General features: G+C 37.6%; 2 pseudogenes; both read right to left on the bottom strand.

Moving 5' to 3' along the window:
• Positions 1-6,412: 6,412 nt before the first annotated feature.
• Positions 6,413-7,941, bottom strand: LOC127130018 (protein MAIN-LIKE 2-like; annotated as a pseudogene).
• Positions 7,626-8,570, bottom strand: LOC127125747 (probable small nuclear ribonucleoprotein G; annotated as a pseudogene).
• Positions 8,571-23,928: the final 15,358 nt, after the last annotated feature.

The raw sequence follows: 23,928 nt of genomic DNA on the forward strand, positions 1-23,928 counted from the left end.
TACAGGCATATCTTGAAAGGACCAAACAAACACATCAGAATAATCTCGAAGAAGATCAATCAACCCCTTCTTAGCTTTTGGACACAGTTGAGACCCAATCTTGACTTCCTTCACATCATCATCGGAACCCAAGTTGACCAATTCCATTTGTTCTTTAAACGGATGAATGGATTTTTCCTCGTGCTCAAGTAAACGGGATAATTCATCAGATATTTCTTCATCGTCATTATCTTCCTCAACTTCAAACACAGGAAAATCAAAGTTTGGAGAGGGAGTATGATCATTATATTCAATGGGTTTGAGAACCAACCTGCATAATGATTTGATATTTTGATTTTAGAGAAGTGGAGTGTGAACAAATATTATGCAGATGGAAGGATTATTATTTATTTATGTTTTTTGCGATTACTATTTTCAGAAAAAGCAAAAAAGTAAAAATAAAACATCATAGATATGGATGAATAAAATTGTATTTTATTGATGATAATAAGGAAAATGCCCAACAATTTTCACTTCCCCTTTAGGCATAGGAGAAGAATTTTTAAAAATAATAAAAACAAATTACTTAGAACGATGAATGAAAACAAGAACATCAACAACAACCCAGTTGTTGCAAATCTGGCCATGCGTCACAAAATTGGCATAAGCTTCATCCTCATCACCACTATCTTCAATAATGGCAGCTGAGTGTTGATCATTCTCATGAATGAATCCTCCACTACAGAAAAATGCTTTCACAATTTTGGCTTTTCTGCTAGATGGCTCTAGTTGAAATCCTAGCCCGACTCTGTTCTTGTTCTCGGCGATCTCTACAACACGACCCCACTTGTCAATATTGCCAACTTGAATAGCCTCTTGTGCATCTTTCAAAGAAGACATGGGTGCCCCAGTTTTCTTCAATTCATTAGAAATAGATAAGGCTTGGAACGGCGTTCCAACCTCCTCCTCAGCATCAACATATGTGAAAGATGATAAATAGCTCACCAATAATGCCTTCTCTCCACCAACAACGACAAGCTTGTCGTTCTTCACAAATTTCAGCTTTTGGTGAAGAGTAAACGTCACTGCTCTAGCTTCATGAATCCACGACCTTCCCAACAAGAAGCTGTAGGCCTGGTGGATATCCATCACTTCGAGAGTAATTTGGAAATCACTCGGACCTATCTTAACCGGAAGGTCCACTTCTCAAATGACGGTCTTACAAGAGCCGTCGAACGCTTTGACAACTATGCCACTATACCTCATTGAGGCGCCTTGGTAAGAGAGTCTTGACAGAGTTGATTTTAGGAACACATTCAATGACGAACCAGTATCAACCAACACATTGGACAAAGCGTCCTCCTTAAAGTTCATTGAAATATGTAATGCCGAATTGTGATTTCTGCCTTCCTCGGGAAGTTCTTCATCACAAAAACTCAAATTGTTACAAGAAGTGATATTGGCAACAATGTTGTCAAACTGGTCCACAGTAATGTCATGTTCAACATAGGCCTGTTCCAACACTTTCTGCAATGCCTCTCTGTGTGCTTCAGAATTCATTAGCAATGACAGCACAGAGATCTTTGACGGTGTCTGGAGCAGCTTCTCCACAACATTGAATTCACTTCTTTTTATTAATCTTAACACCTCACCAACATCATTAGTCTTCAACTTGTTGGACTCACCAGACTGACACGTTGGAGTACTAACTGGATTTGCTACAGGAATCTCTTCTTTCTTACTCACAGAAACATCTTCTACCACCTTAGGGAAAACTGGACTGAACACACGACCACTATGGGTCACCTTTTCTATATCTGTGATATTCACCACTGAGTTTGCGAGTGGTAGAGGAACCTCTTGACCACTTTCAATCATAGTGGCATTGTATTGATATGGCACAACTTTATAGGATGCATAAGGGACAAGGCCCGCTAACCGTATAACCAACATTGATACCGATCTATTGACATTGTTGTTGCTGCTACTATCAAACTGAATGACTACCCACTCAAGGGTCTTGAACACCGGTACAATGACATTCACATCATCTCCCATATCCCTCGACTATTGAATCTAGATTACATTCTTATCCATCAACTTCTGGATATCTCTCTTGACAATCATACACCCACGAAGATTCATGCTACAAATGACACAACCGTCATGGTCATGTTTACAGTCACTGATTAAAACACAAAGTCTTATGCATCTTCACCCGAGATCTTCAGATACGTCTCACATCAAAAACTCGGAAATTCCCTAGACATCCATCCACCATGTTGACAGAAGCGTTACCATGAATGGGAAACAAATTGGCTTTCACATTTGGTGCTTTGTCCTCAAAGGACACCATACCACTCTTTACCAGCTTTTGAACTTCATATTTAAATGGATAGCAGTTATCTATATCATGACCAGGGGCTCACTGGTGAAAAGCACAATGAAGATCGGGCTTGAACCACCATGGTAGTGGCTCAGGGATTTGTGGAGGATTCCTTGGCTGAATTAGATTCTTGAGGACCAATGGCGAATATAGTTCTGCATAAGTCATAGGAATAGGGTTAAAATAGACCTTCTTCCTCTCAAAATTTTGTTGGTGATGATTGTTGTTGTTGTTGTAGTTGGTTCTTTGTTACGGTTGTTGATGTTGTTGTTGCTGAATCGGAACTGATTGGTTGTTGGTTGTTGGAATTGTTAGGAAAAACCGGAATTACTGAAGAAACTTGGTGTTGATGTTGACCGCATTGAGACCCTTTTCTGACATGAGGCCTCCTCTGCCTCCCCACTGATACTCAATTAGTCTCACCTTCTTTCCTCTTAGAGAAACTACTATCGTATTTCTTGCTAGCTGATGCTTCTTCTTTAGACAAACGTCCTTCACGGATTCCTTCTTATAGCCTCATCCCCATGTTTACCATTTTGGTAAAATCATTGGGGGCGCTTGCAATCATACGTTCATAATAAAACGAACTGAGCGTCTTCAAGAATATTTTTGTCATTTCCTTCTCTTCAAGAGGTGGACTTATCTGGGCAGCCAATTCTCTCCATCTCTGGGCATATTCTTTGAATGCCTCCTTATCTTTCTAAGACATAGACCTCAACTGTTATTTATCAGGTGCCATATCCATGTTGTACTTATATGGCTTGACAAAGGCTTCACCTAAGTCATTGAAAGTACGGATGCTTGCATTGTCCAGACCCATGTACCACCTCAAGGAAGCTCCAGTTAAATTGTCTTGGAAATAGTGAATCAACAGTTGATCATTATCAGTTTGAGTAGACATTTTCCTGGCATACATCACAAGATGGCTTAGCGGGAAAGTATTCCCTTTGTACTTTTCAAAGTCTAGGACCTTGAATTTCACCGGGATCTTAACATTGGGGACCAAGCAGAGTTCAACAACACTCATCCCAAACAAGTCTTTCCCTCTCAGAGTCTTCAACTCTTTGTGCAGCTCGAGGAATTGATATTTCATTTCATCCATTTTCTTGTAGACATCTGGACCTTCAGATGGCTCAGAGTGGTAGATAGTGTCCTTAACACGAGAAAAAGTGTGAACAACAGGAGGAGGTATTGACATGACTGGGTTAGATGCCGGTTGTCGTACCTCGGAAAATGAGAATACGACTTAAGCGAAGCGCAATCGCAATCGCACGCTCGCGATAATGGACTAAACAGAGTTACCATCGAACATATATTTATTCCTAAAAAGGAAATGGGAAATATCGATAAAACCCAAGAAATAACGACAATGATTATGGTCGTCGCAACCAAATTAGGGTTTGGGAGTCGATTACGCAAGGGGGAGGTATTAGCACCCCTCACGTCCGTTGTTCTCAACGGGAACCGTTAGGCTAGTTGTGCGTGTTAGTGTTAGTTTGACATGTTAGGCTTATCGAGTTATTAGGTGGGAAAGAAAGAATGAAAGAGAGATGAATGTTTTTGGATCTTCGACGAAGGACTAAACCTAAGATTTTTTTATTAGTGGGCTTGACAAGATTTACAAATCCTGCTCCTACGTATCTCAATAGAGAACTCAAGGCTTACGTAGTTCTGGGTAGAAAAATGTTTCTTTGTTGGTTGATTTTAGCGAAAGCTACTTTGTGTCTATCGACGAAAACATTGTTGGACTACCCAAAACAGGTGGAGAAACATTGCCTTGCATTATTTTGAAACAAAGTACCTATCATTTGAGAAAGGGTTTAAGGTTCAATCACACGGTGGCGAGAAAAAAAGTTTGATTGGTTTGGATGTATTTTGAGTAATGGCGAGAACTTGGATGGGCGAGATATCCATCTCAAATCCTAGTCTCAGGAGTGCGTGGTATCCACCATGTTCCATTTCCATCAAATTTGCAAAAGTATTTAATAAGAATTAAGTGTTTTTGAGTTTAATTGAGAAAGGGGTTTAATGAAACTGCTTTGATAATTTTGAATGATGGCGAGAACTAAGGTAGGCGAGATATCCATCTCGAATCCTAGTCTCATGAGCTCGTGGAATCCACCATGTTCCATTTCCATTTTCATTGAAAAGGTCTTAAATATGAATTAAGTTTTTTGAGTTTTTATTGTGAAAATGGCTTGACGTTGGATCAAGCATTTGATGAGTGATTGAGAAAGATTTGAATGAAATGGTTTGAAAGAAAGGGAATGGGTAGAAATGGATGAATAGAAATGGATGGATTTATTTATTGGGAAAATACTCGACGTTGGATCGAGTTTTTATTTTTGATCTCTTTGAAAAGAAATTGATTTTATTCTTGTGTTAGTAACTAGCTAAAAAGTCAAGCAATAAAGAAATAAAAACAGTAAAGATTATTACACGACATGGGAACGGGGGGTACATTTTATCGAACAGGGATTCAAAATAATGAAATAATTGAATTGGGCTCAATCAACAAACAAGTGATACATGTGTGTAGGTGCAAAAGAAACTGTCTCATTGTAAGAAGGCCCAAGAGTAAGTCATGTGAGGTTGATGGCGATGTTTAAAAGCAATCGACTTACAAGGGTGTAGAGATGGGGAAATTACATCTAAGTACTGTGCTCAAAACCGGTTTATGCATCATGTCAAACAGTGGATGATCATGTGCGACAAATCGAAACGCGGTGAAATTCTATTGCTATCTCGATAAAATAATCATGGATAAACAACATAAGGATGGTTGAATCCATAAATTAAATTCGATGCTTTATTTAAAAAATAAAAAGGGGGTAAACATTAAAAATAATGAATATCGGAGAAACTAGAATAAAACATAAACATGAGAATTAAAAAGAATAACATAAAAAAAATTTAAATGCTGAAAAAAAACCAAAATGCCACACACGGGCTACAAGTTGCTCGCTGCCAAACTAAAACCAATAAAATCTAAACACTAAACCGAAACCTTCCAAAAGACAAAAACAAACCAAAAAGGCCAACCGTGGGCCCCTGGACTAGGTTTAGAAAGAAAAAAAAACCTAAACTTCTGAACCTTATGGGTCTGGGTCGGTGAAGACCCGTTTCACCATGACTGGCCCAAACACGGAAATAAGTGAGGGAGATCAACAGACGAAACCCTAGTCGCCTAGCTGTTGGGTAGAGGAATAGAGGATGTTAATGCTAACATAGGCTGGCTACGTTTATGAAAAAAAGTTGCAGAAGTGAAAAGCCATAACAACTTTTAATGGCACCGTACCCAACTTCCAACAAATAAACTTTATTGTATTAAACATCAATTAAAAGGAATATTTTATATATATATTTTAAAATGTATTCTATTCACAAAGAGGAACAAACGGTCATAGAGAGAAACGGAAGCAACAAAATGTGAGGGAAACCCAAAGTGAATCCAAAACACATAAACAGTAAGGAGAACTGTTATGGAGTGTGAATAAAAGAAAATGAACGGTAAGAAAGATAAAAACGGAAAAAAAGTGATGTTTACCTATTCACAAAGAGGTCAGTGGCAATGGAAAGAGCGATTTCGGATCCTCCTTCAGAATGCTCGCTATTTCGGCAACTTAACTTTGACGTGTGTTGATCCTTCGGCGGCGTCCCAATGAAACCTTCACGCTTTCTCCGAGGGAAAGTAAAAATTCTAGGTTATCTCCTTCTTCTCTTTCTTTGATTTCGTTAGGGTTTTGCCTTTTTTGCCTTCTCGCCGTCGAAAAATTCTTAGGGTCCTTTGGATTTCGAAACACTCTTATATATGACTAACAATTCCCTCTTTCTGCTGTTAGCTTCTTCGGAACGGTGGAGCGCGTCCGTATGGAAGACAATTGGGAAAATTTGTCCTCACTCGAGCTTGTGGACCCTCTCCTTCCTTCCTGTCCCCAAATCTTTACTGTTTGTAACAGGTAAATTTCACCACCGTGAACTCACTCAAAGAAAATATAATATGCATTTCACCACTGTGTTAAGTTTTCTAGCTGACTTTGAACGCCATAACCACTTTTTCATTGTCGACAGTTCTGCGTTCATGTCACTTGTTGTTCGATTTCCCAAGGAGTCAGTCAGTCAACAAACAACAAGTGTGTGTGGTGGAAACATAAGAGAACACTGAATGTGATGAAAACTTATTGAATTAACCTGTTTGCAACCAAAGTTCTATGACAGTAGATGTAGTTGCGCATTCTCAAAGAAACCTTACAGAATGCCACAGGCCAATGATAGTGATTGAGAAAAGGGGAGCAAAACCGTGTCATGATGGGAAAGAGTTTAACTAACATTATGTCATTCCAATCCTTTGTCATTTCATCTCAAATGTCTGGTAATTTTTCAAATGAACAAAATCCTGTGAAGGTAGGATCATGCTCGAATAGCACCTCAGAAGTTGAAGATCTGCCAAGCATAGGAAAATACAACACTCGCGGTTCCTCATATACCAATCCATGTACACGCTTTCATCCACACCCTCATCTCCGTTGACAATGTGCAGCTGACGATCCATCCATTCAGTAAGCTCTGATTCCATTTTTCCGGATAAATCAACCCCGCCGTCAACTCCTCTACTCTTCCTCTCCCATTGCTCCACATCATCCGTAATTGATTGAAGCATGCCATATTGCCTTAAGCACCTATTTGGAAGATGTCTTTCAGCCTTGTCAAAGCATATTAGCATTGTCTTTGACCTCCCAAGAATTAAAGTGCTTTTGATATGATTTGGAATTACCATATTGTCCATGTTTCTGTAGGGGAGCCACTCCACATCACATGGTTTTAGGGAATCCAAAGCTTTCTGATAAAACACCACATCGCGATTTGCAGTTGGGCCACTTTGTTCTCCTTTCCATCTAAGCACAAACGGAAATCGATCATTCATCACCATATCGAGATTGAGCTTTGGTTGTCCAACATTTATGTGAAAGTAACTCCAACACTGCAGTAGTGTTAAACAACCACTAATGGTTCTTTGAGTTCTTAGCGATGCATTTCCTAGTGCTCTATACAAGAATGACAAAGCTGCTGAGCCCCAAGCATATTGTCCACATCTAACAAAATTCTCAAACAACGACAAATACGTTACAGGGGCCTTATTCCGTGTAGTTGTGGAGAATATGGTGCTACCTACAAGATAAATAAGATAAGCACGGGTGTGTTGCTCGAACACTTCAATTGGATCATTATCAGGACATCGAGAAAAGAACTCCTTCAACCAACTTAGCTTCACCATCCTTCCACTTGTGTAACCTGAATCAGGTGCTCGGCCATGATATTTTTAACAAATGGAACTGCATGAGGTATATGTCAGGCCTATTACAGGTTCCCCGTCAATTTCCAGCCCAAGCAAGAGCGCGACATCTTTAAGGGTTATTGTCATATCACCAACATTCAAGTGAAAAGTGTTTGTTTCTCTTCTCCTTATTACTGATAATATGGTCCTGCTTGGTTTTAGTTTGGATTAAAAACACTAACACCTTCCCAAAATATTCTCACAAATTCTGATAAGCTGATGGTTGGATTGAGATTCCCATGTTATTTGCTTCCTTCTTGTATTCTAAGATTTGATGTGTTTGATGGTTTAAACTGAACTGTTATTGTAGGAGGACATTGTGTCGTGCTTAGTTTTTTTTGGATGACGCCGGTAAGCACAATGTCTCTTTGGCAGTAGGAGCATTGCATCCGCTTCTCCGGCTCCTTGATAAACACTGAATGTATCTTGGATTGACAGTAAACCAGGAACATAACCTCCATACTAAGGTTCCCAGTTCTGTTTTAGACCCAGCAGTAACCGGTATCTGTTGCAACTTTAAACCTTATAATTCACTTATAAATGTTTACAAGAAACATAAAACAGATGCTTCTGCTTACTGGTTCAAATGCCTCTACAGTTACCACAATAATTCCTCTGATTACCACCATCCATACGTCATCTTTCTCATTGTCATTCACCTCCACAGTATTATCAACAACCAAATTCATAAACTAGTCAAAGCCACGAAGAGTACCAACAATCATGCGACTTGCATTTAGTTTGATTTGAAGCTGTTTGTCCATGTACTTCTTCAAATCCGGTGGTTGGCCTGACCTGCTCATGGTGAAGAGTGGAGATGAGAGGATGCAAAAGGAAGACGATGATTAGAAGGGAACTAAACCGCAGTATTCTTCCAAAATTTGTTCCATCATGATTCATGTAATAGTTGATAAATGACCCCCCTTTCTGTATGAACTTTGCAATTGAAAATGCCAAATCGCCAATTATGTATGTTTTGTATAATTTTATGATTCAAAATGAATGTGACACTTGATGGGAATGAAAATTGTTTTCCCTTTTTTAGAAAAACTAAAATCTCTCTTCATGTCTTAGACACCTCATGCATTCATGTGATGATACTTAAATATTATGAACTAATCACATGTCGTGCAAATGAATGACTATGATTGAATGAATGTCAGAAGGTCCTTGGTCATGAATGAATGATTGGAATATGAATGATTATGTGGAAGTCTTTAAACATGAATGAATGGAGAATCTTCCAATATGAAGTGAAGAATTTAAACATGAAATGGAGAGTATGAATATGGATAGAGAGATATGTGTGGAATTTTCGAATCTCTAATGAAATGAAAAATGAATATGAATGATTGAATTAATGTAAAGTTTGTATTTCGCATAGAAATTCATTAGAAGTGAGTGAGGATTAGGAACACGACAATGGAATATGAATGACCACATAAGTGACTAACTTGAACGAGGGGTGAATAATGTCTTATGAGGGAGACAAAACATGGATTTAATTTAGACATAAGATTGAAAGTCATGAGATTCCACCTGATTCTGTCAAAAGATATCAAATATCTAAAGCCAAAATGAAAAGGTAAAAATCAAAACGTTATGGAACGGCAAGTGGTGGTAATGTCTAAACAACAAATGTAGGTGGATAGTCTTATGACTAGATGAAATGGTAACGAGGAGAAATGCAAATGAATGATTGATTGGGAAAATTTTCAGGACCAAAAGCAGGGTATGATACTGGTAAAGAAACAAATGTGGGCGCATACCCTTCTGGCATAAAATTTAGTGGCATTCCCCAAGGGAATCCAACAGGCATAGTAGGAATGGGTTGACTGGCAGTAGTAATAGGAACAGTTGCAAAAGCAATCTCAAAAATAACAGTCCTCTGAGGAGGAGGAGTTGCAGGAGACGGTTATGACTGATTCTGGGCAGCAATGACAGCCTCCATTAGCACCGTAAGTTTGGTGATCTCATCCTTCAACTCGTGTTTCTCTTGCTCTAGATGATCCATTCTCTTCGGTTGATTATCATGGGTGTTATAGCGGGGGATTATCATGGGTGTTATAGTGGTTGATAAGACATTTGACGGAAGAAACCTGTTATGCAAATGATGCATGGAATGCAATGTTTTTTATTGTTTTTAATTTCAAGGAAGATATGGAGTCCTTTTTGCTAATATATATATATATATATATATATATATATATATATATATATATATATATATATATATATATATATATATATATATATATATATATATATATATATATATATATATATATATATATATATATATATATATATATATATATATATATATATATATATATATAATAACAACAATTTGATTGACCATAAAATCTCTTTTTATTCATAAAATTTGGAAGGATTACACTAAGTACAATTTCAGAAACCAAAGTACAAAAACAGGTGAAAAGGAAAATGTCATCCTAAGGATCCCTAGCAACTGCATTAGATGATCAGGCTATGGGTGTATACTTCCTTCGGATGCGTTGAATCTCGGACTCAAAGGATGTCTTCATCTGAGCCTTCTCGAGGACTAGCTGATCAACAATCTTCTTCCAAGCACCGGAAGGCTGAGGCATACTAGAGGAAGATAGACCCTCTGGCTTTCTCTTTCTCTTCACTACCTTGTCTTCAAGAATCTCGATAAGTGCATCCTTGTCTTTCAACTCAAGCTGCAACTCTTCATGCTTTCGACTCAAAGCATGGAACCACTCTTCCCACATATCTATCTCTTACTTCATCTTGGCGAGTGCGTCTGCCAACTCCTCCACATCTTGGTTAGGGAGAGTTGATGGCTCAGCCATAACCATAAACATGGGTCTTTCACAAGCATATAACTTCTTGAGCTCCAAATCTCTCTTCTTCACCCAAATAATGTAAGCTTCCAAAGCTACACAGTTGTGTGGGCCAAGCTCGGATCTTCCTTTCTTATGCACATTATGCCAAGCACGTGCCATCCTTTTCTTCAAGTGTTGGGGATCTTTACCCTATTGATAAAATAAATCTTCTAACTGAGTTTTATTAGGCTTATCTCTCAAGGGGAACCCAAGTTGACGACGGGCCAAAGAAGGGTTGTAGTTGATTCCTCCTTGTGTACCAATGAGAGGCACATTAGAGAACTCACCATAACTGTCAATAATATCCAAGCTACTCAATACAGAATCATACCAAACAATATCATCATTAGTGAGAGACATAAGTCTCTGAGACCACCGTAGACATTTCTTGTTCTCCAAAAATGCAGGTGTCTGAGGCAAGTGCAAAATAAACCACTTGTACAGAAGAGGAACATAACACACAATAGTCCCACCATTTTTAGAATTTCTCAAATGCAAAGAGAAATACATGTCACCCAATAGAGTAGGAAGCATAATTCCCAATCAAGAAGATTTTAATGGCGTTAACATCAACAAAACCGTTAATGTTAGGGAACAAAGCTAAACCATATATGAGCAATACAAAGATGGCTTCAAAAGCATCTATGTTATCGACTTTAGCAAAAAAAAAGTAGCCCTACCAATGAGAAACTAAGTTAGACCAATTCCTCCATTCTTTACAAAATGAGCATCAATCTCAGATTTCTTCAAATGAAGAGCTTCATCTATGACATGAGATCTGGGAATCTCCTTTAATCCACTAAAATGTACTTTGTCAGATACGGGTATACCCAAAAGATGAGCATACTCCTCCAACGTGGGCATAAGTTGATGATTGGGAAAAGTGAAGCACCGGTAGATAGGGTCATAGAACTGAACCAAAACACTCAGAAGTCCTTCAACCATATCAGTAGATAATGTTGGTGTAAGCCCTAGAGGCCAATACTTTTGGTACTTGTATCGAATTATTTATTAATAATAAAAGGCTTTTTCTTTATTACGTTTGTTTAATAAAGTCCCTAGAATAGCTAGTCCGTTTAATGCATCAAGTGTGACTTGATCATGAGATCACATTAAACATAAGGACAATGTTCTTAAAGTATCCGTAGTCAAGCTTTATTGTGAAGTGGGATAACATTAAAGCATAAAGACTATTATGTATATGGACTGATGATCACATCTCATGAATCATGGATAAGGAGTTATCAAGTCTTAAACATAGGTATGAATATTAAGAGTAATATTTACACTGGATTGACCCGCTATGAGAATACTATATAGAATGTTATGCAAAGTGTCATAAGTTATTCTCATGGTGATAATGGTGTATACCACCCTTCGACCTGAAACCACTATGGACCCTAGATGTAGAGTCGAGTGCTTTATTGTTGATCAAACATTGTCCGTAACTGGATAACCATAAAGACAGTTGATGGGTACTCCACAAAGCATGTTGAGGGACATGAGTGACCTAGATGGAATTTGCCCATCTTGCATAACAGGATAAATGTCTATGGGCCCAATATTGAACTGGACAAGGATGACACGGTCTATGCCTTATGTTCAATATAGACATAAGGGCAAAAGTGTAATTCTACACATAAGTATTATCACAGAAGGTTTTGTCAGATCACATGACATTTTCGTGTCTTGGGTAGCAGTGATGTGTTGCTAGATACCGCTCACTGTTTATTATGTTAAATATGTGATTTAATATAATTGCCAATGCCGCGAAAACCTACAAGGTCACACACAAAGGACGGATTTATGAGAGATAGAGTAACTAAGGAACACCGTAAGGTACGGTGCACTTAAGTGAATTATAGAACATCGTAAGGTACGGTGTACTTAAGTAGAATACGAAATATGGTAAGGTACCACACGCTTAAGTGATTTTGAGCATATTATAAGATATGGGCCAGAATACACTTAAGTGGGCTTTTTAGCTTGAAGCCCACACAAGTGATTCTATAAATAGAATCCTTGTGCAGAAGCATTCAGCGTGGTTGCATTATTTTCGTTTTCTCTCTCTCTCTCTCTCTCACTCAAAGCCTTCATTCATAGTAGCTAGCACTGAGATTGAAGGAATCTGTTCGTGTGGACTGAGTAGAGGCGTTGTCATCGTTCAACGTTCGTGATCGCTCTGTAGATCTGCATCAAAGGTGTCAATCGTCACAAGAGATCTGCGTAATGGTCACAAGAGATCTGCGTCAAAGGTTTCAACCGTCACAAGAGGTAACTATTCTATCACTGATCATGACCATTCATAAGGATCTCTAAAGGAGAAAATTTTAATTTCCGCTGCGTTTTGGATCGCAATTCTCCTTCAGTGGTATCTGAGCCACTTACGAAACCATGAATCGGATAGTTGTTTATTTTCTGTATTAATATGATTAAAAGACAAAATGAATCAATTAATTAAACGAGTAATTAAATTTGGCATCATGAGTGTACGAGTTGGATGATTGATGTTGACTATGCTTCGGAACCGACATTAGTATGGTGAAGCAGCGATACATCGATCGTCCATAGGTTATGAAATTGAGACCCGATCAACTTATATATGATATAAGTAATCCTAATGCAAAGTACGGTATATATGATATACTGTTTCTATTTCGTTCATTCAAACACTAAATGGTTGTTTTCCTTTGAGCGATCAATGGTCATTTGCTTCGGAATCTGACATTAGTATGGTGAAGCAATGACCTGTTGATCAATCATACTGAATCAACAATCGAGGTGTGTTTGACGGTCTAAAATTGGTGCATTAGGGTTAGTGACGACGCAAGGGTTGTGTCGTCAAAGAGTTCTGAATTGAGGGCTTTTTGGATCAGTTTGTTGACTGTTTCAAAAGCGTTGATTTTGGCCGCGTGACGATCGTCATGAGCTTGTGACGATCGTAATAAGCTGGACGTGATGGTCGTCACATGATTTATGACGGTCGTCACATTCACAGATCCAGAAATCTAGGCGTTTATGTTATTTTGACCGCATGACGCTCGTCACGGGTCTGTGGCGATCCTAACAAGCTGGTTGTGACGGTCGTAACAGGTTTTGTGACGATCGTCACATTCACAGAGTCAGAATTCTCGGGGTTTCTGTTTTGTGACCACGCAAGAGTTGTGTTGATTCAACCCCATTCCCACTGACCGGGCAGCGGCCCCCCGGCTAACTCTGCGTAGTGTGATCAGTCGCTGAAATTTAATTTGGTTTTAATTAATTAAAGGAATTAAAATTAATAATAATAACGTGTTTATTATTATTGCCTTATGGTGATCAATTATGGCCTTAGTCTTCCTTTATTTTGTTTTGGGTTTTTAATACGACCTGCGTGTCGTGCCTCTCCTTTTAATCTCTTTATGTAACTTCTTTTCTCATCTCAATCCCTCGTATGTAAAACGAGTTTCTTCTGTAATGTAATGATATGAAGAAAGAGAAGAATTCAATATCAAAGGAGGATAATGATATGAAGAAAGAGAAGAATTCAATATCAAAGGAGGACAATGTTATGAAGAAAGAGAAGAATTCAATATCAAAGAAGGACAACCTTGAAGATCTTGCTTGGAGAAGCTTAGATCGTTATTAGGTTAGCTTAGGTTCTCTCATTGGCTTGGGAGAACAATTGCGCTAGGGGCCATAACTGTTTCATTATGTATGTTGATGCATGTGAATGTATGTTGATGTATGTGAATATATGTTGATGCATGTGAGAGACGATTTATATGATAAATAAGCCTGTGAGATCAACACAATTGCAATTCCCTCAAATTAAATATTAAGTTTATGCTTTCCAAGTTTTAGCACTCATCAAGACTAGTATCGGATAATGTAGGTTTCGCCTACGCGAGGTGCATGTTCTATATTAGTAAGGTGCGATGGGATAATTGTAATATCCAACTGCTAAAACAATGGGTCAAACTTAACTAAACAAATTATAATAATATTATATATGTTTTCTTTCCAAGTTTTAGCACTCATCAAGACTAGTATCGGATAAAGTAGGTTTCGCCTACGCGAGGTGCATGTTCTATATTAGTAAGGTGCGATGGGATAATTGTAATATCCAACTGCTAAAACAATGGGTCAAACTTGACTAAACAAATTATAATAATATTATATATGTTTAGAAGAAAGAGTTGGGAATGAGGAGTTATTCAACCTAGTGAAAATTTGAGAGTTGTATGAGATACAATTGGAAGGAATTCCTACCTAAATAACCTAGTTTTGTGTAATCCGCCTACGCGGACTTAGAACAAAGTGAAATATGGATCTGGACCCACTAGAAAATCTTCCAACGGGATTTTCCGAATCAAATGATGAGGGTCATTTGTTTTGAGTAAAATAGTGGGAGAATATTTAATTAAAGGCCTAATTAAATATGTTAATGATACTTATATTTTCATTAATTCTCATGTAGATTACCATGACAACAAACACCTCTAACAATATCTTGCGATCAATCCTTGACAAGGAAAAATTGTCTGGGACAAATTTTCTGGATTGGCACCGAAATCTGAGGATTATCCTCAAACATGATAAAAAGTTGTATGTCTTGGAGAAACCTGTTCCTGAAGAGGAACCTCCTAGTTCTGCACCTAAGGCAGAAAGAGATGCTTATAAGAAGCATGTCGATGATGTCAATGAAACTGCTTGTCTCATGCTGGCTACCATGAACTCAGAATTGCAAAAGCAACATGAGAACATGGAAGCGTTCGATATGATCAAACACCTGAAGATGCTCTATTAAAAGCAAGCTAGGCATGAAAGGTTTGAAGTTTCAAAACCCCTTTTTCAAGGCAAGTTAACTGAGGGAGACCCTGTAGGTCCCCATGTGCTCAAGATGGGGTACATGGAAAACCTTGAAAGGTTGGGTTTTCCCCTCGGAAAGGAACTTGGGACTGATTTGATCTTGCAATCGTTGCCAGACGGATTCAATCAATTTGTCCTAAATTTCAATGTGAGAGATATGGGCAAATCTCTTCATGAACTGCTAGCCATGTTAAGAACTGCTGAGCAGAATCTGAAGACAAAAGGGAAGTCCATTATGATGATCGAAAATGGGAAGAGACATAACAAAAGGCCCACCAAGTAGGGTGGAGGCATAGCAAAGGAAGGCACCTACTTCCATTGCGGTAAGACCGAACACTGGAAGAGAAACTGCCCAAAGTACTTGGAAGATGACAAAGTCTCCATTCACAGGAAAAGTTGAAAGAGCTAATTATATTTTGGCCCTCATACATACTGATATATGTGGACCACTGAACATACCATCCAAAGGAGGTTTTCAGTACTTCATCACATTTACTGATGATTTCAGTAGATATGGTTATGTGTATTTAATGAAACACAAATCAGAGTCCTTTGAAAGGTTCAAGGAATTCAAGAATGAAGTACAAAACCAACTAGGTAAGAATGTTAAAACTCTTCGATCAGATCGAGGTGGTGAGTATTTAAGCCTAGAGTTTGATGACCATCTGAAAGAGTGTGGGATCCTATCCCAACTTACTCCTCCTGGAACACCCCAATGGAATGGTGTATCGGAGAGAAGAAATCGAACCCTGTTGGACATTGTCCGATCCATGATGAGTCACGCCGATCTTCCGAACTCCTTTTGGGGACATGCATTATTGACAGCAGCTTACACACTTAACTGTGTTCCATCCAAAAAGGTTGAGAAGACACCATATGAGATATGGTGTGCTAAGAAACCACATATGTCTTACATGAAGATTTGGGGTTGCAAAGTTTATGTGAAACGACAAGTTTCAACTAAGCTTGAGCCCAAATCTGACAAATGCTTATTGTCATACCCCAATTTTGTCCCTACCCCGATACAATTTTCATTTGATCCATGACCCTACTACACATGCGTACATTCATTATTTCTAAAAAAAAATAAAAATAAAAATTAAATAAAAATAAGAAATAAAAAATTTGGGTAACCGGTTACCCTAATCAGCGTAACCGGTTACACAAACCCAGAATTGAGTTTTTGGCCATTTTTGACTAGGTAACCGGTTACCCTAATTAGGGTAACCGATTACACCTGCGTAGGCAGTTGTAATAGGTCTGTTTTTTACATAGTGTGCTTTTTGGATCACCCTCTTTTTCCACCAACTTTCCCTATAAACAGAGGTACTATTTCCACTCATTTTTCATGCTTCCTAGCCCCCAAAAGTTTTGTCCAAGTACCATTTACACACCTCTCTAAACCTAAGCCAAAACAAAAAATCTTTCTCTCTTAGAAAAGCCCTACCAACTTTTTTGTCCACTTTCATATTTTCTTCAAAACGTCTTACTCTCTAACGCTCATAACTCAGCTCCTTCACTATACTTCCACCATAAACACTTTCATCCCAAACTCCTTGCTCTATATCAGAGCTCAACACCACTTCAACCTACCCTTTTTCAACCTTTTTGGGTAATGATTTTAGCTTAATCTTTGTTAACTTTTGGGTTCTGTTTTTGTGTTGAAAATGTTGTTCATTCTTGGTTGATCTTTTGAGAGGTTTTAGACTCAAGCTTGTAAAAATGATTAACTTTGGTTTACACCTTTTTTTTTTATTTCTTGCTCTTGCTACTTCTATCCACTATCTTTAATCAAACTTAGTATTTTGTTTCATTTGCTATTTATTGTGGACTTGTTTTCACATCTATTTGGTTGATGAGATCTATTATATCATGGCTATGGTTGTTTAGAGTGGATAAAACCTTCAATGTTTCAAACCTATTAATGATTGATCAATAGATCCTTCATGATACTTTGAGGCATTGATAGGTTCCCTCTATTTCAACCATGTTTGGGTCATTTGATACATAGATGAAACCATTTCCTTTGCATTGTTTCTTGTTATAATTTAATATTTATTGTTGACTTCTTGTTACATTTATTTGGTTGATGAGTTCTATTAGATCATGATTATGGTTGTTTAGAGTTGATTAAATCTTCAATACTTCAAACCTATTAATGGTTGATCAATAGATCATTCATGATACTTTGAGGCATTGATAGATTGCCTCTATTTCAACCATATTTAGGTCATTTGATACATAAATGAAACCATTTTCTTTACATTAACTTGTTATTCTATTTGCTTATTGTTATTCTACTAACCACTAACCATTAACTACTAACTTCTAACATTTATATTATTGCACTTTACTTCCTTGCAATTTATTTTATTGCTCATTTACATTCAAGTACTCATTATCATCATCATTGTACAAACTCATCATGCATGTTTATTTACTTGTTAATTATTTTATTGTCATCAAATATTAAAAACAACAAAAACATGATAAAATGATAAGACCAAAAATATTCACTCAACTCTTAAGCAACTTGGACTTAGAGGATCTCATCTTAGGACCTTTGCTTGGAAACCTTCCTTTACTCTTTGTGACACTTTGTAAACACTTGGATTCTCACCCGTAACTTACATGCATGTTTGTAAGACCATTATCTTTTGTTTAACTTAGGTCACTTTAGCACACAAAAGGCTTTCTCTTAGGCTACCTTACAACGAGACTCTTTATTTTCTTGTTGGTTATTTTGCATTCACGTTGCATTAGCTAAAATTTATAAGTAATCTCATTTTGGGACCATTGTCATAATTCGATTCATATGCACATGTAAATACAAACCTCGACCAATATCGAGTGCGCCTTTTCCAAATCAATTCAAAACACCCTTGTAAGTCGATCGCTTTTAAAGCATCGCCATCAACCTCACATAGCTTACTCTTGGGGTTTCTTACAATGAGACCTATTCGATTTTTACCGAGTAGAAGAGCAATACCCTAAATAAATCCACTTCATCCGAAACATAAATCTAAAACCTTGATCCAACGTCGAGTATTTTCTCTCAAACTCAATTAAAATACCCCGATTAAATAAAAACATTTTTCTACAATAAATTGAATGAAAAAGGAGTTGACTTTGAGTTTTCAACTTCACTCCTCAATTGGATGAATACAGGTTTTCTTACTCGGTCAGTCGAACAATTGTCATTTTCCGCCAAACATACAACTTAATCAAACCACTTTCATAACAAATTATGTGAAAAGGGAGATGGTCTTGAGTCTTCGATCCCTCTCCTCAAATGCTTGGATATGAGTTGTTTTACTCAGTCATTCAAGTATTTGTCGTTCATGCTAAAATATATCAACCATACGCAAACTTATTTTCGTAATCACTCAGATGAAAAAGAAAGCGGTCTAGAGTCTTCTATTCTCTTTCCCGATTATTAGGATACAAGTTGTCTTACTCGATTATCTGAGTATTCGTCATCCATTTAAAACACCTTAATTATTATCAAATCCTTTCTGTAATTAAGGATGAAAAAGAAAGTGGTATAGAGTCTTCTACTCCCTGTCCCGAATATTAGGATACGAGTTGTCTTACTCGAATATCCGAGTAATCGTCATCCAACCCAAATATCTCAACACAACCAGTCAAACAAAATATCCAACATATTAATCCAACTTGTCGCCCCCGTGTGACCAAAAACTCTTTTCAGAAAGAACATTGCTAATCCTTTCTAATGCGCACAACAAACTAGCGCTTAAGCCTCCGCCGAGAGTAGACAAGCCAACGTTTAGCCTTTAGGATGCGATCTAAACAATTATTCATTAAAAAACACCAACCAACTGTAGTTTCCCGAACTACGAATGCTCTGATTTCCTTATTACACTACAAGGACACGTAGGCAAGAGATTGATGTATCTTCACGAGCACAATAATAAAAAACCTCCCCTTTCCCTTTCTAAGATTCCCATCCATTTCTATTTTTAAATAACCCGAAGATAACAAACAAACATAAATTAACACCCGAAACACAAATTAGAACTAAAAGGTTCCCGTTGAGTACAACGGACGTAAGGGTGCTAATACCTTCCCCTTACGTAATCCACTCCCGAACCCGAATATGGTTGCGACGACCATTATTCCATTTCCTGAAGGTTTTATCGATATTTCCCTATCCCTTTATTAGGATAAATAAAGTTCGGTGGCGACTCTGTTCGAACATAAATTTTTTCCACGACCATCAGGAGGAATCGTATTTTTCGAGATGCGACACATAGTTGTGGGGTATCCTAAAGAAACAAGAGGGTATTACTTCTACAATTCTTCTCAGGGCAAAGTGTTTGTCGCTCAAACTGGAATTTTCCTAGAAAAGGATTTTATTTCCAAAGGAATCAGTAGGAGGAAAGTAAAGCTTGAAGAAATTCAAGAATCACAAAGCATTGATACACCTATGGAGGAATTATAGCAGGAAACACAAATAGTTGTGGAAGAGCAACCTGCTCAAGTAGAACAAAACCAGCGTAGGTCAGGCAGGATACGTCACCTACCTGAGATATATGGATATCTCTTAACTGATCAAGGTGATGTATTACTCATGGATCAAGAACGAAGATGAGCCTTGTGTCTACAAGAAGTTTAGTGGGAGCATGATCGTTTTCCTGGTATTATATGTAGATGACATATTACTCATTGGAAACGATGTCCCTACCCTGCAACAAGTAAAGTCTTGGTTGGGGAAATGCTTTTCTATGAAGGACCTAGGTGAAGCAGCCTATATATTAGGAATCAGAATCTATAGAGATAGATCACAAAACTGCTTGGCCTAAGTCAGAGTACATGCATAGACAAAGTGCTGAGACGCTTTAATATGCATGATTCCAATGGTTATGTGTTTTGCTTAAACGGTGGCGCTGTGAGCTGGAAAAGTTCAAAGCAAGATACAGTTGCTAATTCTACAAGCGAGGCCGAGTATATTGTTGCCTCAAGTGCAGCAAAGGAAGCTGTTTGGATCAAAAAGGTTCACTAGTGAACTTGGCATAGTTCTTGGCATTGTGGATCCCATTGGTCTCTATTATGATAACAATGGTGCTATCACACAAGCTAAGGAATACAGATCTCACCAACGATCCAAACACATACTTAGGCATTATCACCTTATTCGAGAGATAATAGATAGAGGAGATGTGAAAATATGCAGAGTACCTACACTTGACAATATTGCTGACCCACTGACAAAGCCTCTTGTGCAGTAGAAGCATGATGGCCATACTAGATCTATGGGCATTAGGGGTATGCCTGATTGGCTCTAGTGCTAGTGGGAGATTATTGGTGTAAGCCCTAGAGGCCAATACTTTTGGTACTTGTATCGAATTATTTATTAATAATAAAAGGCTTTTTCTTTATTACGTTTGTTTAATAAAGTCCCTAGAATAGCTAGTCTGTTTAATGTATCAAGTGTGACTTGATCATGAGATCATATTAAACATAACGACACTGTTCTTAAAGTATTCGTAGTCAAGCTTTATTGTGAAGTGGGATAACATTAAAGCATAAAGACTATTATGTATATAGACTGATGCTCAAATCTCATGGATCATGGATCAGGAGTTATCAAGTCTTAAACATAGGTATGAATATTAAGAGTAATATTTATACTAGATTGACCCGCTATGAGGATACTATATAGAATGTTATGCAAAGTGTCATAAGTTATTCTCATGGTGATAATGGTGTATACCACCCTTCGACCTGAAACCACTATGGACCCTAGATGTAGAGTCGAGTGCTTTATTGTTGATCAAACGTTGTCCGTAACTGGATAACCATAAAGACAGTTAATGGGTACTCCATGAATCATGCTGAGGGACATGAGTGACCTAGATGGGATTTTCCCATCCTGCATAACAGGATAAATGTCTATGGGCCCAATATTGAACTGGACAAGGATGACACGGTCTATGCCTTGTGTTCAATATAGACAAAAGGGCAAAAAGGTAATTCTACACATAAGTATTATCACAAAAGGTTTTGTTAAATCACATGACATTTTCGTGTCTTGGGTAGCAGTGATGTGTTGCTACCGCTCACTGTTTATTATGTTAAATACATGATTTAATATAATTGCCAATGCCGCGAAAACCTACAGGGTCACACACAAAGGACGGATTGATGAGAGATAGAGTAACTAAGGAACACCGTAAGGTACGGTGCACTTAAGTGAATTATAGAACATCGTAAGGTACGATGTACTTAAGTAGAATACGAAATATGGTAAGGTACCACACGCTTAAGTGATTTTGGGCATATTATAAGATATGGGCCAAAATACACTTAAGTGGGCTTTTTAGCTTGAAGCCCACACAAGTGGTTCTATAAATAGAACCCTTGTGCAGAAGCATTCAACGCGGTTGCATTATTTTCGTTTTCTCTCTCTCTCTCTCTCTCTCTCTCACTCAAAGCCTTCATTCATAGTAGCTAGCACTGAGATTGAAGGAATCCGTTCGTGTGGACTGAGTAGAGGCGTTGTCATCGTTCAACTTTCGCGATTGCTCCGTAGATCTGCATCAAAAGTGTAAATCGTCACAAGAGATCTGCATCAAAGGTTTCAACCGTCACAAGAGGTAACTATTTTATCACTGATCATGACCATTCGTAAGGATCTCTAAAGGAGAAAATTTTAATTTCCGCTGCGTTTTGGATCGCAATTCTCCTTCAGATAACACAAACAAGAGCTTCCCATGACATTGCTTGAAGTCCAAGGGATCTAATATAAAAGATGACAACTTCCTTAGCTCTTTCAAATAAGGACATCTGAAATTGTACTTCTTAGTGTTCCTTCGTCCATAATCCATGGTCTGAAAATATTTGCAAATGAGACCTTTGTTTCCTTGAAATTTATTTTCTCTGATGGATGACATGATGCACATGTGTGCATGAATGCAACAATCACACAACGCAAACACAAACAAAGGTCAAGGGATGGATCAAGTAATCATCAAGATCAATCATCCATTTTAGGGGATTACAGTTTTCACTTTATCAACACCCAAGTTCCATTGATATTAACAAGACTTGATCAGATCAACCAAGAATCAAAGGGTTTGTTGTGAGTCACGAGAATGGAGTCGGGTTAAGAACCATCCCAAAGGAGTGTACTAAGGATAAAAACCTATAGATCATGTCATAAAAAGTTCCCAAAGTCTTAATCCCATCTATCAGATATTATAGGTTAGGATGAATGACTCATCAACCCATAATATTCTCAAGAGAAACTTGTCTGAGTGTAGCATCGCGTAACAACTGTGATCAAGTCTACACCTGAACAGTCTCCGTACTACATCCTAAATAGGCCATGTTGAGTTAAATGTTTTACGGTCACCAGCTTCTCAGACCCCAAATCAAAGAAAGTAATACCTTTCCACAAATAACTTGTGTGACATTAGTAACTCCAAAGAGGTCTCCACTGAGTAGATGGGTCTCAATCCAACTTATTAAGGACTACTCCACACAAGTTAAACATGACTATGCCATCCTCATATCTTAATTGCACTCAAGTTAGGGTTATAACGTATCTCACTACTCAGAGATCACCGAGCATAACAGACATATTATATCACACAAAAAATGTATACAAACATCAAATAAACAAATATATACACATTAAAAGTAGGCTAAACTCACTGAGGACTACTCCCCAGCAGAGTCGTCACTTAATTTTTGTATCACTAAATTCATGAGCATCAAGCTATGGATAAACTTAACGTAAATAAAACTAGAGTCGCCACTGTGCTTTTATTGTTTCCAAAGGAAAAGGGAAAAGTACGAACAAAACCCAAAGATAAGAAGTTTTCAAATCAAAACAAATAAAACGCCAGAGATTACAGGTAAGGGGGTTGGTTACACAGAGGGAAGGCGTTAGCACCCAAAGTGTCCTAGGTACTCATAGGGAGCCCATTTTATGTGTGCATATGTTTTGGTAAAAAATATGTTTGATAAAAAATAGAGTGTGGGGGTGAGAAAAGAATTCATTTATTATATTTTTGTTTTTGATAAGACCTTCGGTATCGTGACTACGTACCAACATAAAATTGAGGGATCAAAACCTTGTAGTTCGTGGTAGAAATTTCAAATAAGTTGGTGAATTGCTTTTAATAAAAGTTTAATAAGAAAAGGCAAAAAGGGACAAAAATTTGAATGGGGTTATTAGTTCTTTTTGTCTTTTGAAATTTAAGTCAATATGGTTAAGTTTATTTACAAATTTGATTTAAGAAAGAGTTTGAAAATTCAATGGCATAATACCAAAGTTTCTAATCATTAAATAATGTTTACGTTTGAAATCACAAGCAAAGAAAAGTTTTTGAAAAGAGGGAGAGATTTTGAAATTTAAGAAGTGGGAGGAGATGAAGAGGATATCCTAATCACAAATTTAAAAGGTAAGAGTTGAAAAGATCTTACCAATGGGATGCAATCTAACAGACAAGAATGTCATATAAAAACCCATTTTCCTTTGG

This window comes from Lathyrus oleraceus, chromosome 3 (assembly GCF_024323335.1).
Source record: "Lathyrus oleraceus cultivar Zhongwan6 chromosome 3, CAAS_Psat_ZW6_1.0, whole genome shotgun sequence".
Taxonomy (NCBI): Eukaryota; Viridiplantae; Streptophyta; class Magnoliopsida; order Fabales; family Fabaceae; genus Lathyrus; species Lathyrus oleraceus.